This window comes from Cibotium barometz, chromosome 33, assembly GCF_041138505.1.
Source record: "Cibotium barometz isolate CiBa-2024 chromosome 33, ASM4113850v1, whole genome shotgun sequence".
NCBI classification, from domain to species: Eukaryota; Viridiplantae; Streptophyta; class Polypodiopsida; order Cyatheales; family Cibotiaceae; genus Cibotium; species Cibotium barometz.
The window spans coordinates 27,856,090-27,862,169 of record NC_141078.1 but is presented as its reverse complement, the minus strand read 5'-3'; positions in this window follow the sequence as shown (position 1 = coordinate 27,862,169).

Genomic DNA, 6,080 nt, shown 5'->3' with positions numbered 1-6,080 from the left:
GAAATGGATGTGATGAGACGTAATGTAAATTAAGAAAGATAGGAATATGTGTTCTCGTTGTGAACTGATGAGTTTGGATTTTGATTGAAAAATGATGATTCTTGAAAATTAGTTGAAATGTAATAAGCTGAGCAAAACCACAATGAGGATGAATGGGACGAGTCCCTGTGATGATGTTCATAACTGGAATGACGTTAATAACTCCAGCAAATCACTATGAGATTAGTGGATTGTGCTGGCAAATTGGTGCTATTAACACTTGACCCAGTGGATCAAGTTAAAGGAGGTCAAATTAAAATCTGCATAAATGAAAAATTTTCATGAAGGACTGTTCAGATAGAAATTTCGGTCTAATGGACCATTATTGTGATAAGGAATTGAATGTTATGATCTGAGTGAATTATTATTTAATAATGAGTTTTATATAAGGGATCTTTATCCTAGGATTCTGTTTGGGTTCACCAAAATATAAGGAACCCATAATCAGTTGGATCTTAAGAAAAAGAATTCTCCTCTAGTTTTGCGAGATGAGGAAATCTCACGTTTTTTAAGTGGGGTAGAATGTAAGATTCGTCCCCAGCCTCTTAGGATGTCCATTATCTTCCCTTGTAGTCAAATCCCTCTTCAAAAATATCAAAGATCTTGTTTCTACTTGTTTTGGCCTAGAGAGAGAAAATATTCTAGAGAGATATTATTTAGATTTTGAATATTTTTGGATAGAAAAATTTCTCATTCTATTAATATAAGTTCCCCTAAAATAGAAGTTCAAAAAGATTTCCAGAAGGTGCATTAGAAATCAAGTATAATTTGCTCAAGAGGCATTATCCTGAGGGTCAAGATTTTTTCGAAATTTAAAATTAAGGTTCCTATGGGCCAATAAGATCAATCCATGTGTGGGGACGAGATAAATCTAATTTGTAAAAGAAATTACCCAAAAATGAGTAAATGCTCACATAAGATGAAGAGTTGACTATGTAGTAAAAAACTATGAGTATTACTAAAAAATGAGATATTTTGGGTATAATCATTCCATTTTGACACATATGCAAGGAAGGGGAGTCCCTTCAAGGAGGTGCATACTTCACATGCTTGAATGAGTTTTAAACTCAAAAATAATGTGATATTTTTATCTCTCCTCTCTCTTGGATCAAACCGAATCAAAATCGAATAAAAAAGGAACCAAACTAGGTCCAAATCTAGTCCAAATTCAACCGAATAAAAAAGGAACCAAACTAGGTCCAAATCTAGTCCAAATTCAACCAAACTAAAATCTAGAAAATTCTAGAAATCAGTTGGTCTTGGTTGGAGCCTCCCTCTCCTATAAATAGAACCTGAGTCTTTGTAAAAAAAATAAGAGAATTATACTATCCCAAAATTATGCTAAAATAATGCTAATTTTTACTATTCTCTAAAATTCTCTCCAAATTGAAGAAATTGGAGCTTCCCTCTTTCTTCAATCTCCATTGGTGACTCCATCAGCACACCAAACCAATTGATTGGTTGGGGGCCTCTACCGTGAACAAATAATCAAGCAATTTGTAAGACAAATGGTGAATTTTGATCTTTTCTATAAATTCTCAATGTTTCTCTCTTCTCAACCCCTCTCAAGCTTGAGAAGCTTAATTGGAATGGTTTTTGAATGCTATTGAAGTTAATTGATGAATGGTAGTAAAGAATTATATAAATTTCCATTTATGCTTAATTTTAATGGTTTTTATGTAATTTCTCTCTCTCACTCAAAGAATAGTCATTCTCATGACCTATTCGCAATCCAAATGAAGCTTTTCATAAAGCTTTTCCTTAATCCAAGATTAATCTATGCTTGAGGCCAAATTAATGGCTTTTTTCTATGCTTTTAGTTTATGTATTTCATGAATATTGATGATTTAATCCATTATGGGTTAATGATCCAATTAGGGATCATTCTAATCATTTCCTTAATGTTAAGCTTTATCCTTTAAAATAATTGAGATTTATCAATCATCATAGTAGCGGAGCTATGGCAAAATTTCTGTAAAAATTACACATAAATTAATTTTATTCAAAGCATGAAAAGAGGACTTCCTACCATATTCTAGGAATTATCATCCTAGATTAATTGAAAGAATTTCATTGTAATCATGGAAAAAATGATTTTTATGCTATGCATAATTGACGAATTAAGAAAAAGAGGATTTCTAGTAATTAAATTTTATGTTAAAAAGAGTAATCCCCATCGTATGAGTATTCTTAAAGGGTTATTTTCATTCTAGACATAGAAAAATGTATACTAGAAATATTCAATTATAAAAGTGTGATTTTCATTATAAAGGATTTTATGCATAAAGTAGATGCATAAAAGAAATTCTTTTATATTAAAAGAATGATTTTCATCATAAATGATTTGTATGCATAAACATATGCATAAAAGATTTTTTTATATATTAAACGTGAGATTTTCATCATAAATGGATTTTATGCATAAATTAGATGCATCAAAGAAATTCTTTTATATTAAAAGAATGATTTTCATCATAAATGATTTGTATGTATAAACATATGCATAAAAGATTTTTTTTTATATTAAAAGTGAGATTTTCATCATAATTAGATTTTATGCACAAATTAGATGCATAAGAGAAATTCTTTTATTCTAAAAGCGTAATTCCTACTAAATTGGATTTATGCATGGAAAGATGCATAAGAAATTATTTTAACCCAAAAGTGTTATTCTCATCAATTTTTTATGCATAGAAAGATGCATAAAGAATTTTAATCTTAATTCAAAAGAGTTATTCTTATCAATTTTGATTTTATAAATAGAAAGATGCATAAAGAATTTTATTTTTAATTCAAAAGAGTTATTCTTTTCAATTTTGATTTTATGCATAGATAGATGCATAAAAGATTTATTCTAAAAATGTAAATTTCATTAAGATGGAAATTTATGCATAGAAAGATGTATAAAAGATTTATTTTTATTTCGAAAGTAATATTCTCATTAAATTAGAATTTATGCATAGTAAAATGCATAAAAGGATTATTATAAAAATGTTATTCCTACTAAAGTTGTCTTTATGCCTAATAAGATGTGTATGAGATGTGATAGGATGTGATAAGATGTGTATGAGATGTGCTAGGATGTGATAAGATGTGTATGAGAAGTGATAAGATGTGATAAGATGCGTATGAGATGTGATAGGATGTGTATGAGATGTGATAAGATGCGTATGAGATGTGATAGGATGTGATAAGAGGTGTATGAGATGTGATAGGATGTGATAAGATGCGTATGGGAAGTGATAGGATGTGATAAGATGTGTATGAGATGTGCTAGGATGTGATAAGATGTATATGAGAAGTGATAGGATGTGATAAGATGCGTATGAGATGTGATAGGATGTGATAAGAGGTGTATGAGATGTGATAGGATGTGATAAGATGCGTATGAGATGTGATAGGATGTGATAAGAGGTGTATGAGAAGTGATAGGATGTGATAAGATGCATATGGGATGAGTTAGGATGTGATAAGATGTATATGGGATGAGGTAAGAAGTGTATCTGATGGGATAAGATGTATATGGATTGTGATAGGGCGAGAATGGATGTGATGTAAAAGAATAGATGTGAAGGCGTATGTGGTTATATGAATGGGAATGTAGAAATGGATGTATGGATGTGGATGTATGAATGTGAACGCGGATGTGAATGTATGATATAGATGTATGGATGTGGATGTATGTATGTAGATGTGAATGTGGATGTAGATGTGAAAATGGATGTATGGATGTAGATGTGGATGTGGATGTAGCTATGGATGTATGAATATGGATGTGTATGTATGAAAGTGGATGTATGAATGTAGATGTGGATGTATGAATGTAGATATGGAATGCGGATAAGGATATGGATGTAAAAATGTGGATGTATGTGAATGTGAATGTGGATGTGTGAATGTAGATATGGATGTACGGATGTGGATGTATGAATGTGAACGTGGATGGGAATGTATGATATAGATGTATGGATGTGGATATGAATGTGGATGTATGGATGTAAATGTGAATGTGGATGTATGAACGTGGATGTAGATGTGAAAATGGATGTATGGATGTAGATGTGGATGTGGATGCATGGATGTGGATGTGGGTGTGGATGTATGAATATAGATGTGGATGTATGGATGTGGATATGGATGTGTATATATGAATGTAGATGTAAATGTGGATGTAAGAATGTGGATGTAGATGTGAAAATGGATGTATGGATGTAGATGTGGATGTGGATGTATGAATATGGATGTGGAAATGGATGTATCGATGTGGATGTATGAATGTGGATGTGAAAATGGATGTATGGATGTAGATGTGAATGTGGATGTGGATGTGGATGTATGAATGTGGATGTGAAAATGGATGTATGGATGTAGTGGTGAATGTGGATGTCCGAATGTGGATGTGTATGTGGAATAATGAATGCAAAAATGTATGTGAATGGATATGAAGTCGATATGAGCGAATGGATGAGATGAGATGTCATGTGATTCAGAATGTGAATGAATAATATAAGATGTGAACGAATGAGATGTAATGAGAAATGAATGTGATGAGACGTAATGAGAAATGGATGTGATGAGACGTAATGTTAATTAAGAAAGATAGGAATGGATGTTTGTGAAGTGAATGAATCTGATGGGATGGGATGGAAAATGATGTATCTGGTCAAGAATGGATACACGTATGATTTGGAATTGGATTAAGTAATATGGATTGATGTGGCGTGAATTCATTATAGAAACTATATTTGTGGCCTATTTGTAAATGACCGTTTTATGTCAAGAATGCTGGAAAAGCATGTTGATCGTCTTATGATTAAGGTCGTAGAGACCTAACTGAGAAAGTTGCAACTGCTGACGGAGAGTCAATGGAGGACGTCTCGCGTAGCAAGGTCGGCCGAGGTCTTGACCAGCCTCGGTTCGATTAAATGGTGAGCTTCCGGTACGGTGGATGAGGAACCAAGGAAGCGGCCTATGAGTGAAGCGCTAGGTGACCTGCGAAGGATCCTAGAGGGTGCTGACCATACGGTGCTCGGGCTCTGGGTTGCCGAAGATACCCACACGTGCATCATGGAAGATATTGGAACAAGGAGTAAGAGTTGTTTTCTGAAATCGAGTATGGAAATAGTTGATTGACCTTGCTGGTCCTCAACTGATGAGTCCATAGCTCTCTTATATGGATCTGTTGGTTGATCTTGCTGATCTTCAACGAGGATTCCATCTTTGATTTTTATAAGTGATTATCTACCGGGTACTATGATCTAGGAACTATAGAAAAGGCCCTTGAGTGAACAGGTGGTGAGCGTTCTGGTTGCCAATGATGCCATAGATACTCCGATGAAGGAATGATTGGAAATTAAGATTTAACCGGATACTTGGAAGTTTATGATCAGTAACACTATGATTTCATTAAATGACTGAATTAAATACATTTGAATCTAGGAAAAAGGCAATTTCATATTGGGTGTGTAAGTGGTGTGACTGGAGTTAAATTTGCTTGAAAATCCAGCTAGGGGGCATGGGAACTCTTTTCCCAGGTACCCGGGAACCTAACCAAATTCCTAATTGGATCCCATCACTACAATGGTTGGGCGGTTGGCTAACCCATGGGACTGGATGGGGTTAGGCTGGACTGATGGATCCATAAATCGAGACTCAATTTCTGTTTAGTTCGATAGATGAAGTAAATCCTGGACAAAAATTGTTCTATGGAAAAGAATCAATGGCTGTGCCTCTCGATGAGGAAAAAAGCGTTGATATCTATGATCCAAGTACAGTCTTTTTCCTTGATCTGATTATGGGACTTACGGGTTCGGTCAGATGAGCTCAGTTAGTTAAGGCTTTTAACTACGTTAGGGAAAAGTTATCTTGGTGGAATTACCTGTGCTTTTCGGGCAAGAGAAGTTTTTCGAGTTCGGGTTGGAAGAATCGAGGAATTAGTCACCTGTCCGGATATCTGTGGACGAGGCCTCGAGTGTGGGACCCTGCCCCGTGCAAGATGTGCTACTTTCGCTGCTAGCACCCCGAATCCATTGCGCGGTGGG